Source organism: Lepus europaeus, chromosome 8, assembly GCF_033115175.1.
Source record: "Lepus europaeus isolate LE1 chromosome 8, mLepTim1.pri, whole genome shotgun sequence".
Classification (NCBI taxonomy): Eukaryota; Metazoa; Chordata; class Mammalia; order Lagomorpha; family Leporidae; genus Lepus; species Lepus europaeus.
The window spans coordinates 14,682,618-14,695,665 of record NC_084834.1 but is presented as its reverse complement, the minus strand read 5'-3'; positions in this window follow the sequence as shown (position 1 = coordinate 14,695,665).

The window sequence follows — 13,048 nt, the reverse complement described above, 5'->3', positions numbered from 1 at the left end:
ACAACACACCTGCCTCCGCCTAGAAGATCAGGCAGAAAAGGTTCTCCCAGCCCCACATCTCCCCTCGCCTAACGTGGGTACCTAGGTCAGTAAGGAGAAGCACGGGCGTGTGCCTACGCAACAAAAAATCCCACCGAAGGGAAACTGAAGGCAGGCACCAGGGCCGGGCCGGGGAGGGGCCGGGGCAAGGACATCTCAGGAGAAGCAGAGGCCCAGAGGACCATCCTTGCGGAGCGCGGCGTGCCCGCGCCTAAGTCCCCTGCGCACACTGGGCCACCAGGGGCAGTGGGGCACTCCACGCCAGGTCCCGGGAGCCTTCTGCACTCGCAGCCTGCGTGGCAACTCAAGGCATGCTGGTGGGACTGCTGCACCGGACGGGGCCATGGCAGGAGCAGACGTGGGGAACAGGAAGCATAGCCCCCTCCCGGACGGGTTAGGAGACCCCAGCGGGGAGAAACGGACGCCTTGCACACAGGCCCAGGCAGCGTGCAGCCAAGCTGAGAACCCGGGAGCACACACGGCCCCGTGTCGGAGCACCCGACTCGCACCGCGGCCCCTCTCTCTGCCAGGAAGCACATCCTTCCTGGCAGAGAGCCGAGGATGCCACCGCAGCTCCAGAGCACTGGCCAGGGGTTCGGGACCAGGAGTCGCTGGGCGACCGCTTCCCGGTCCCGGAGGGACTAGGGAAGCCCCCTTCTCGCTCCAGGAGCTCCGGCAACCCCGCGGGCACCCAGGGGCAGAGGACACAAGACGCCCGGGCCCCTACCGTGGTCGGGCTCGGTGCAAACGTCGGGCGCATCCGTGCGCGAAGGCGGCACGTCCGGGAGAGGTTCCCGGGTGCCGGGCTCCGCCGTGTCTGCGGAAGAAGAGAGAGAGTACATAGCATACTTGGCCTGAGTTGAGTGAGGGTCTTTTCAGACAACACACCTGCCTCCGCCTAGAAGATCAGGCAGAAAAGGTTCTCCCAGCCCCACATCTCCCCTCGCCTAACGTGGGTACCTAGGTCAGTAAGGAGAAGCACGGGCGTGTGCCTACGCAACAAAAAATCCCACCGAAGGGAAACTGAAGGCAGGCACCAGGGCCGGGCCGGGGAGGGGCCGGGGCAAGGACATCTCAGGAGAAGCAGAGGCCCAGAGGACCATCCTTGCGGAGCGCGGCGTGCCCGCGCCTAAGTCCCCTGCGCACACTGGGCCACCAGGGGCAGTGGGGCACTCCACGCCAGGTCCCGGGAGCCTTCTGCACTCGCAGCCTGCGTGGCAACTCAAGGCATGCTGGTGGGACTGCTGCACCGGACGGGGCCATGGCAGGAGCAGACGTGGGGAACAGGAAGCATAGCCCCCTCCCGGACGGGTTAGGAGACCCCAGCGGGGAGGAACGGACGCCTTGCACACAGGCCCAGGCAGCGTGCAGCCAAGCTGAGAACCCGGGAGCACACACGGCCCCGTGTCGGAGCACCCGACTCGCACCGCGGCCCCTCTCTCTGCCAGGAAGCACATCCTTCCTGGCAGAGAGCCGAGGATGCCACCGCAGCTCCAGAGCACTGGCCAGGGGTTCGGGACCAGGAGTCGCTGGGCGACCGCTTCCCGGTCCCGGAGGGACTAGGGAAGCCCCCTTCTCGCTCCAGGAGCTCCGGCAACCCCGCGGGCACCCAGGGGCAGAGGACACAAGACGCCCGGGCCCCTACCGTGGTCGGGCTCGGTGCAAACGTCGGGCGCATCCGTGCGCGAAGGCGGCACGTCCGGGAGAGGTTCCCGGGTGCCGGGCTCCGCCGTGTCTGCGGAAGAAGAGAGAGAGTACATAGCATACTTGGCCTGAGTTGAGTGAGGGTCTTTTCAGACAACACACCTGCCTCCGCCTAGAAGATCAGGCAGAAAAGGTTCTCCCAGCCCCACATCTCCCCTCGCCTAACGTGGGTACCTAGGTCAGTAAGGAGAAGCACGGGCGTGTGCCTACGCAACAAAAAATCCCACCGAAGGGAAACTGAAGGCAGGCACCAGGGCCGGGCCGGGGAGGGGCCGGGGCAAGGACATCTCAGGAGAAGCAGAGGCCCAGAGGACCATCCTTGCGGAGCGCGGCGTGCCCGCGCCTAAGTCCCCTGCGCACACTGGGCCACCAGGGGCAGTGGGGCACTCCACGCCAGGTCCCGGGAGCCTTCTGCACTCGCAGCCTGCGTGGCAACTCAAGGCATGCTGGTGGGACTGCTGCACCGGACGGGGCCATGGCAGGAGCAGACGTGGGGAACAGGAAGCATAGCCCCCTCCCGGACGGGTTAGGAGACCCCAGCGGGGAGAAACGGACGCCTTGCACACAGGCCCAGGCAGCGTGCAGCCAAGCTGAGAACCCGGGAGCACACACGGCCCCGTGTCGGAGCACCCGACTCGCACCGCGGCCCCTCTCTCTGCCAGGAAGCACATCCTTCCTGGCAGAGAGCCGAGGATGCCACCGCAGCTCCAGAGCACTGGCCAGGGGTTCGGGACCAGGAGTCGCTGGGCGACCGCTTCCCGGTCCCGGAGGGACTAGGGAAGCCCCCTTCTCGCTCCAGGAGCTCCGGCAACCCCGCGGGCACCCAGGGGCAGAGGACACAAGACGCCCGGGCCCCTACCGTGGTCGGGCTCGGTGCAAACGTCGGGCGCATCCGTGCGCGAAGGCGGCACGTCCGGGAGAGGTTCCCGGGTGCCGGGCTCCGCCGTGTCTGCGGAAGAAGAGAGAGAGTACATAGCATACTTGGCCTGAGTTGAGTGAGGGTCTTTTCAGACAACACACCTGCCTCCGCCTAGAAGATCAGGCAGAAAAGGTTCTCCCAGCCCCACATCTCCCCTCGCCTAACGTGGGTACCTAGGTCAGTAAGGAGAAGCACGGGCGTGTGCCTACGCAACAAAAAATCCCACCGAAGGGAAACTGAAGGCAGGCACCAGGGCCGGGCCGGGGAGGGGCCGGGGCAAGGACATCTCAGGAGAAGCAGAGGCCCAGAGGACCATCCTTGCGGAGCGCGGCGTGCCCGCGCCTAAGTCCCCTGCGCACACTGGGCCACCAGGGGCAGTGGGGCACTCCACGCCAGGTCCCGGGAGCCTTCTGCACTCGCAGCCTGCGTGGCAACTCAAGGCATGCTGGTGGGACTGCTGCACCGGACGGGGCCATGGCAGGAGCAGACGTGGGGAACAGGAAGCATAGCCCCCTCCCGGACGGGTTAGGAGACCCCAGCGGGGAGAAACGGACGCCTTGCACACAGGCCCAGGCAGCGTGCAGCCAAGCTGAGAACCCGGGAGCACACACGGCCCCGTGTCGGAGCACCCGACTCGCACCGCGGCCCCTCTCTCTGCCAGGAAGCACATCCTTCCTGGCAGAGAGCCGAGGATGCCACCGCAGCTCCAGAGCACTGGCCAGGGGTTCGGGACCAGGAGTCGCTGGGCGACCGCTTCCCGGTCCCGGAGGGACTAGGGAAGCCCCCTTCTCGCTCCAGGAGCTCCGGCAACCCCGCGGGCACCCAGGGGCAGAGGACACAAGACGCCCGGGCCCCTACCGTGGTCGGGCTCGGTGCAAACGTCGGGCGCATCCGTGCGCGAAGGCGGCACGTCCGGGAGAGGTTCCCGGGTGCCGGGCTCCGCCGTGTCTGCGGAAGAAGAGAGAGAGTACATAGCATACTTGGCCTGAGTTGAGTGAGGGTCTTTTCAGACAACACACCTGCCTCCGCCTAGAAGATCAGGCAGAAAAGGTTCTCCCAGCCCCACATCTCCCCTCGCCTAACGTGGGTACCTAGGTCAGTAAGGAGAAGCACGGGCGTGTGCCTACGCAACAAAAAATCCCATCGAAGGGAAACTGAAGGCAGGCACCAGGGCCGGGCCGGGGAGGGGCCGGGGCAAGGACATCTCAGGAGAAGCAGAGGCCCAGAGGACCATCCTTGCGGAGCGCGGCGTGCCCGCGCCTAAGTCCCCTGCGCACACTGGGCCACCAGGGGCAGTGGGGCACTCCACGCCAGGTCCCGGGAGCCTTCTGCACTCGCAGCCTGCGTGGCAACTCAAGGCATGCTGGTGGGACTGCTGCACCGGACGGGGCCATGGCAGGAGCAGACGTGGGGAACAGGAAGCATAGCCCCCTCCCGGACGGGTTAGGAGACCCCAGCGGGGAGAAACGGACGCCTTGCACACAGGCCCAGGCAGCGTGCAGCCAAGCTGAGAACCCGGGAGCACACACGGCCCCGTGTCGGAGCACCCGACTCGCACCGCGGCCCCTCTCTCTGCCAGGAAGCACATCCTTCCTGGCAGAGAGCCGAGGATGCCACCGCAGCTCCAGAGCACTGGCCAGGGGTTCGGGACCAGGAGTCGCTGGGCGACCGCTTCCCGGTCCCGGAGGGACTAGGGAAGCCCCCTTCTCGCTCCAGGAGCTCCGGCAACCCCGCGGGCACCCAGGGGCAGAGGACACAAGACGCCCGGGCCCCTACCGTGGTCGGGCTCGGTGCAAACGTCGGGCGCATCCGTGCGCGAAGGCGGCACGTCCGGGAGAGGTTCCCGGGTGCCGGGCTCCGCCGTGTCTGCGGAAGAAGAGAGAGAGTACATAGCATACTTGGCCTGAGTTGAGTGAGGGTCTTTTCAGACAACACACCTGCCTCCGCCTAGAAGATCAGGCAGAAAAGGTTCTCCCAGCCCCACATCTCCCCTCGCCTAACGTGGGTACCTAGGTCAGTAAGGAGAAGCACGGGCGTGTGCCTACGCAACAAAAAATCCCATCGAAGGGAAACTGAAGGCAGGCACCAGGGCCGGGCCGGGGAGGGGCCGGGGCAAGGACATCTCAGGAGAAGCAGAGGCCCAGAGGACCATCCTTGCGGAGCGCGGCGTGCCCGCGCCTAAGTCCCCTGCGCACACTGGGCCACCAGGGGCAGTGGGGCACTCCACGCCAGGTCCCGGGAGCCTTCTGCACTCGCAGCCTGCGTGGCAACTCAAGGCATGCTGGTGGGACTGCTGCACCGGACGGGGCCATGGCAGGAGCAGACGTGGGGAACAGGAAGCATAGCCCCCTCCCGGACGGGTTAGGAGACCCCAGCGGGGAGAAACGGACGCCTTGCACACAGGCCCAGGCAGCGTGCAGCCAAGCTGAGAACCCGGGAGCACACACGGCCCCGTGTCGGAGCACCCGACTCGCACCGCGGCCCCTCTCTCTGCCAGGAAGCACATCCTTCCTGGCAGAGAGCCGAGGATGCCACCGCAGCTCCAGAGCACTGGCCAGGGGTTCGGGACCAGGAGTCGCTGGGCGACCGCTTCCCGGTCCCGGAGGGACTAGGGAAGCCCCCTTCTCGCTCCAGGAGCTCCGGCAACCCCGCGGGCACCCAGGGGCAGAGGACACAAGACGCCCGGGCCCCTACCGTGGTCGGGCTCGGTGCAAACGTCGGGCGCATCCGTGCGCGAAGGCGGCACGTCCGGGAGAGGTTCCCGGGTGCCGGGCTCCGCCGTGTCTGCGGAAGAAGAGAGAGAGTACATAGCATACTTGGCCTGAGTTGAGTGAGGGTCTTTTCAGACAACACACCTGCCTCCGCCTAGAAGATCAGGCAGAAAAGGTTCTCCCAGCCCCACATCTCCCCTCGCCTAACGTGGGTACCTAGGTCAGTAAGGAGAAGCACGGGCGTGTGCCTACGCAACAAAAAATCCCACCGAAGGGAAACTGAAGGCAGGCACCAGGGCCGGGCCGGGGAGGGGCCGGGGCAAGGACATCTCAGGAGAAGCAGAGGCCCAGAGGACCATCCTTGCGGAGCGCGGCGTGCCCGCGCCTAAGTCCCCTGCGCACACTGGGCCACCAGGGGCAGTGGGGCACTCCACGCCAGGTCCCGGGAGCCTTCTGCACTCGCAGCCTGCGTGGCAACTCAAGGCATGCTGGTGGGACTGCTGCACCGGACGGGGCCATGGCAGGAGCAGACGTGGGGAACAGGAAGCATAGCCCCCTCCCGGACGGGTTAGGAGACCCCAGCGGGGAGAAACGGACGCCTTGCACACAGGCCCAGGCAGCGTGCAGCCAAGCTGAGAACCCGGGAGCACACACGGCCCCGTGTCGGAGCACCCGACTCGCACCGCGGCCCCTCTCTCTGCCAGGAAGCACATCCTTCCTGGCAGAGAGCCGAGGATGCCACCGCAGCTCCAGAGCACTGGCCAGGGGTTCGGGACCAGGAGTCGCTGGGCGACCGCTTCCCGGTCCCGGAGGGACTAGGGAAGCCCCCTTCTCGCTCCAGGAGCTCCGGCAACCCCGCGGGCACCCAGGGGCAGAGGACACAAGACGCCCGGGCCCCTACCGTGGTCGGGCTCGGTGCAAACGTCGGGCGCATCCGTGCGCGAAGGCGGCACGTCCGGGAGAGGTTCCCGGGTGCCGGGCTCCGCCGTGTCTGCGGAAGAAGAGAGAGAGTACATAGCATACTTGGCCTGAGTTGAGTGAGGGTCTTTTCAGACAACACACCTGCCTCCGCCTAGAAGATCAGGCAGAAAAGGTTCTCCCAGCCCCACATCTCCCCTCGCCTAACGTGGGTACCTAGGTCAGTAAGGAGAAGCACGGGCGTGTGCCTACGCAACAAAAAATCCCACCGAAGGGAAACTGAAGGCAGGCACCAGGGCCGGGCCGGGGAGGGGCCGGGGCAAGGACATCTCAGGAGAAGCAGAGGCCCAGAGGACCATCCTTGCGGAGCGCGGCGTGCCCGCGCCTAAGTCCCCTGCGCACACTGGGCCACCAGGGGCAGTGGGGCACTCCACGCCAGGTCCCGGGAGCCTTCTGCACTCGCAGCCTGCGTGGCAACTCAAGGCATGCTGGTGGGACTGCTGCACCGGACGGGGCCATGGCAGGAGCAGACGTGGGGAACAGGAAGCATAGCCCCCTCCCGGACGGGTTAGGAGACCCCAGCGGGGAGGAACGGACGCCTTGCACACAGGCCCAGGCAGCGTGCAGCCAAGCTGAGAACCCGGGAGCACACACGGCCCCGTGTCGGAGCACCCGACTCGCACCGCGGCCCCTCTCTCTGCCAGGAAGCACATCCTTCCTGGCAGAGAGCCGAGGATGCCACCGCAGCTCCAGAGCACTGGCCAGGGGTTCGGGACCAGGAGTCGCTGGGCGACCGCTTCCCGGTCCCGGAGGGACTAGGGAAGCCCCCTTCTCGCTCCAGGAGCTCCGGCAACCCCGCGGGCACCCAGGGGCAGAGGACACAAGACGCCCGGGCCCCTACCGTGGTCGGGCTCGGTGCAAACGTCGGGCGCATCCGTGCGCGAAGGCGGCACGTCCGGGAGAGGTTCCCGGGTGCCGGGCTCCGCCGTGTCTGCGGAAGAAGAGAGAGAGTACATAGCATACTTGGCCTGAGTTGAGTGAGGGTCTTTTCAGACAACACACCTGCCTCCGCCTAGAAGATCAGGCAGAAAAGGTTCTCCCAGCCCCACATCTCCCCTCGCCTAACGTGGGTACCTAGGTCAGTAAGGAGAAGCACGGGCGTGTGCCTACGCAACAAAAAATCCCACCGAAGGGAAACTGAAGGCAGGCACCAGGGCCGGGCCGGGGAGGGGCCGGGGCAAGGACATCTCAGGAGAAGCAGAGGCCCAGAGGACCATCCTTGCGGAGCGCGGCGTGCCCGCGCCTAAGTCCCCTGCGCACACTGGGCCACCAGGGGCAGTGGGGCACTCCACGCCAGGTCCCGGGAGCCTTCTGCACTCGCAGCCTGCGTGGCAACTCAAGGCATGCTGGTGGGACTGCTGCACCGGACGGGGCCATGGCAGGAGCAGACGTGGGGAACAGGAAGCATAGCCCCCTCCCGGACGGGTTAGGAGACCCCAGCGGGGAGAAACGGACGCCTTGCACACAGGCCCAGGCAGCGTGCAGCCAAGCTGAGAACCCGGGAGCACACACGGCCCCGTGTCGGAGCACCCGACTCGCACCGCGGCCCCTCTCTCTGCCAGGAAGCACATCCTTCCTGGCAGAGAGCCGAGGATGCCACCGCAGCTCCAGAGCACTGGCCAGGGGTTCGGGACCAGGAGTCGCTGGGCGACCGCTTCCCGGTCCCGGAGGGACTAGGGAAGCCCCCTTCTCGCTCCAGGAGCTCCGGCAACCCCGCGGGCACCCAGGGGCAGAGGACACAAGACGCCCGGGCCCCTACCGTGGTCGGGCTCGGTGCAAACGTCGGGCGCATCCGTGCGCGAAGGCGGCACGTCCGGGAGAGGTTCCCGGGTGCCGGGCTCCGCCGTGTCTGCGGAAGAAGAGAGAGAGTACATAGCATACTTGGCCTGAGTTGAGTGAGGGTCTTTTCAGACAACACACCTGCCTCCGCCTAGAAGATCAGGCAGAAAAGGTTCTCCCAGCCCCACATCTCCCCTCGCCTAACGTGGGTACCTAGGTCAGTAAGGAGAAGCACGGGCGTGTGCCTACGCAACAAAAAATCCCACCGAAGGGAAACTGAAGGCAGGCACCAGGGCCGGGCCGGGGAGGGGCCGGGGCAAGGACATCTCAGGAGAAGCAGAGGCCCAGAGGACCATCCTTGCGGAGCGCGGCGTGCCCGCGCCTAAGTCCCCTGCGCACACTGGGCCACCAGGGGCAGTGGGGCACTCCACGCCAGGTCCCGGGAGCCTTCTGCACTCGCAGCCTGCGTGGCAACTCAAGGCATGCTGGTGGGACTGCTGCACCGGACGGGGCCATGGCAGGAGCAGACGTGGGGAACAGGAAGCATAGCCCCCTCCCGGACGGGTTAGGAGACCCCAGCGGGGAGAAACGGACGCCTTGCACACAGGCCCAGGCAGCGTGCAGCCAAGCTGAGAACCCGGGAGCACACACGGCCCCGTGTCGGAGCACCCGACTCGCACCGCGGCCCCTCTCTCTGCCAGGAAGCACATCCTTCCTGGCAGAGAGCCGAGGATGCCACCGCAGCTCCAGAGCACTGGCCAGGGGTTCGGGACCAGGAGTCGCTGGGCGACCGCTTCCCGGTCCCGGAGGGACTAGGGAAGCCCCCTTCTCGCTCCAGGAGCTCCGGCAACCCCGCGGGCACCCAGGGGCAGAGGACACAAGACGCCCGGGCCCCTACCGTGGTCGGGCTCGGTGCAAACGTCGGGCGCATCCGTGCGCGAAGGCGGCACGTCCGGGAGAGGTTCCCGGGTGCCGGGCTCCGCCGTGTCTGCGGAAGAAGAGAGAGAGTACATAGCATACTTGGCCTGAGTTGAGTGAGGGTCTTTTCAGACAACACACCTGCCTCCGCCTAGAAGATCAGGCAGAAAAGGTTCTCCCAGCCCCACATCTCCCCTCGCCTAACGTGGGTACCTAGGTCAGTAAGGAGAAGCACGGGCGTGTGCCTACGCAACAAAAAATCCCACCGAAGGGAAACTGAAGGCAGGCACCAGGGCCGGGCCGGGGAGGGGCCGGGGCAAGGACATCTCAGGAGAAGCAGAGGCCCAGAGGACCATCCTTGCGGAGCGCGGCGTGCCCGCGCCTAAGTCCCCTGCGCACACTGGGCCACCAGGGGCAGTGGGGCACTCCACGCCAGGTCCCGGGAGCCTTCTGCACTCGCAGCCTGCGTGGCAACTCAAGGCATGCTGGTGGGACTGCTGCACCGGACGGGGCCATGGCAGGAGCAGACGTGGGGAACAGGAAGCATAGCCCCCTCCCGGACGGGTTAGGAGACCCCAGCGGGGAGAAACGGACGCCTTGCACACAGGCCCAGGCAGCGTGCAGCCAAGCTGAGAACCCGGGAGCACACACGGCCCCGTGTCGGAGCACCCGACTCGCACCGCGGCCCCTCTCTCTGCCAGGAAGCACATCCTTCCTGGCAGAGAGCCGAGGATGCCACCGCAGCTCCAGAGCACTGGCCAGGGGTTCGGGACCAGGAGTCGCTGGGCGACCGCTTCCCGGTCCCGGAGGGACTAGGGAAGCCCCCTTCTCGCTCCAGGAGCTCCGGCAACCCCGCGGGCACCCAGGGGCAGAGGACACAAGACGCCCGGGCCCCTACCGTGGTCGGGCTCGGTGCAAACGTCGGGCGCATCCGTGCGCGAAGGCGGCACGTCCGGGAGAGGTTCCCGGGTGCCGGGCTCCGCCGTGTCTGCGGAAGAAGAGAGAGAGTACATAGCATACTTGGCCTGAGTTGAGTGAGGGTCTTTTCAGACAACACACCTGCCTCCGCCTAGAAGATCAGGCAGAAAAGGTTCTCCCAGCCCCACATCTCCCCTCGCCTAACGTGGGTACCTAGGTCAGTAAGGAGAAGCACGGGCGTGTGCCTACGCAACAAAAAATCCCATCGAAGGGAAACTGAAGGCAGGCACCAGGGCCGGGCCGGGGAGGGGCCGGGGCAAGGACATCTCAGGAGAAGCAGAGGCCCAGAGGACCATCCTTGCGGAGCGCGGCGTGCCCGCGCCTAAGTCCCCTGCGCACACTGGGCCACCAGGGGCAGTGGGGCACTCCACGCCAGGTCCCGGGAGCCTTCTGCACTCGCAGCCTGCGTGGCAACTCAAGGCATGCTGGTGGGACTGCTGCACCGGACGGGGCCATGGCAGGAGCAGACGTGGGGAACAGGAAGCATAGCCCCCTCCCGGACGGGTTAGGAGACCCCAGCGGGGAGAAACGGACGCCTTGCACACAGGCCCAGGCAGCGTGCAGCCAAGCTGAGAACCCGGGAGCACACACGGCCCCGTGTCGGAGCACCCGACTCGCACCGCGGCCCCTCTCTCTGCCAGGAAGCACATCCTTCCTGGCAGAGAGCCGAGGATGCCACCGCAGCTCCAGAGCACTGGCCAGGGGTTCGGGACCAGGAGTCGCTGGGCGACCGCTTCCCGGTCCCGGAGGGACTAGGGAAGCCCCCTTCTCGCTCCAGGAGCTCCGGCAACCCCGCGGGCACCCAGGGGCAGAGGACACAAGACGCCCGGGCCCCTACCGTGGTCGGGCTCGGTGCAAACGTCGGGCGCATCCGTGCGCGAAGGCGGCACGTCCGGGAGAGGTTCCCGGGTGCCGGGCTCCGCCGTGTCTGCGGAAGAAGAGAGAGAGTACATAGCATACTTGGCCTGAGTTGAGTGAGGGTCTTTTCAGACAACACACCTGCCTCCGCCTAGAAGATCAGGCAGAAAAGGTTCTCCCAGCCCCACATCTCCCCTCGCCTAACGTGGGTACCTAGGTCAGTAAGGAGAAGCACGGGCGTGTGCCTACGCAACAAAAAATCCCATCGAAGGGAAACTGAAGGCAGGCACCAGGGCCGGGCCGGGGAGGGGCCGGGGCAAGGACATCTCAGGAGAAGCAGAGGCCCAGAGGACCATCCTTGCGGAGCGCGGCGTGCCCGCGCCTAAGTCCCCTGCGCACACTGGGCCACCAGGGGCAGTGGGGCACTCCACGCCAGGTCCCGGGAGCCTTCTGCACTCGCAGCCTGCGTGGCAACTCAAGGCATGCTGGTGGGACTGCTGCACCGGACGGGGCCATGGCAGGAGCAGACGTGGGGAACAGGAAGCATAGCCCCCTCCCGGACGGGTTAGGAGACCCCAGCGGGGAGAAACGGACGCCTTGCACACAGGCCCAGGCAGCGTGCAGCCAAGCTGAGAACCCGGGAGCACACACGGCCCCGTGTCGGAGCACCCGACTCGCACCGCGGCCCCTCTCTCTGCCAGGAAGCACATCCTTCCTGGCAGAGAGCCGAGGATGCCACCGCAGCTCCAGAGCACTGGCCAGGGGTTCGGGACCAGGAGTCGCTGGGCGACCGCTTCCCGGTCCCGGAGGGACTAGGGAAGCCCCCTTCTCGCTCCAGGAGCTCCGGCAACCCCGCGGGCACCCAGGGGCAGAGGACACAAGACGCCCGGGCCCCTACCGTGGTCGGGCTCGGTGCAAACGTCGGGCGCATCCGTGCGCGAAGGCGGCACGTCCGGGAGAGGTTCCCGGGTGCCGGGCTCCGCCGTGTCTGCGGAAGAAGAGAGAGAGTACATAGCATACTTGGCCTGAGTTGAGTGAGGGTCTTTTCAGACAACACACCTGCCTCCGCCTAGAAGATCAGGCAGAAAAGGTTCTCCCAGCCCCACATCTCCCCTCGCCTAACGTGGGTACCTAGGTCAGTAAGGAGAAGCACGGGCGTGTGCCTACGCAACAAAAAATCCCACCGAAGGGAAACTGAAGGCAGGCACCAGGGCCGGGCCGGGGAGGGGCCGGGGCAAGGACATCTCAGGAGAAGCAGAGGCCCAGAGGACCATCCTTGCGGAGCGCGGCGTGCCCGCGCCTAAGTCCCCTGCGCACACTGGGCCACCAGGGGCAGTGGGGCACTCCACGCCAGGTCCCGGGAGCCTTCTGCACTCGCAGCCTGCGTGGCAACTCAAGGCATGCTGGTGGGACTGCTGCACCGGACGGGGCCATGGCAGGAGCAGACGTGGGGAACAGGAAGCATAGCCCCCTCCCGGACGGGTTAGGAGACCCCAGCGGGGAGAAACGGACGCCTTGCACACAGGCCCAGGCAGCGTGCAGCCAAGCTGAGAACCCGGGAGCACACACGGCCCCGTGTCGGAGCACCCGACTCGCACCGCGGCCCCTCTCTCTGCCAGGAAGCACATCCTTCCTGGCAGAGAGCCGAGGATGCCACCGCAGCTCCAGAGCACTGGCCAGGGGTTCGGGACCAGGAGTCGCTGGGCGACCGCTTCCCGGTCCCGGAGGGACTAGGGAAGCCCCCTTCTCGCTCCAGGAGCTCCGGCAACCCCGCGGGCACCCAGGGGCAGAGGACACAAGACGCCCGGGCCCCTACCGTGGTCGGGCTCGGTGCAAACGTCGGGCGCATCCGTGCGCGAAGGCGGCACGTCCGGGAGAGGTTCCCGGGTGCCGGGCTCCGCCGTGTCTGCGGAAGAAGAGAGAGAGTACATAGCATACTTGGCCTGAGTTGAGTGAGGGTCTTTTCAGACAACACACCTGCCTCCGCCTAGAAGATCAGGCAGAAAAGGTTCTCCCAGCCCCACATCTCCCCTCGCCTAACGTGGGTACCTAGGTCAGTAAGGAGAAGCACGGGCGTGTGCCTACGCAACAAAAAATCCCACCGAAGGGAAACTGAAGGCAGGCACCAGGGCCGGGCCGGGGAGGGGCCGGGGCAAGGACATCT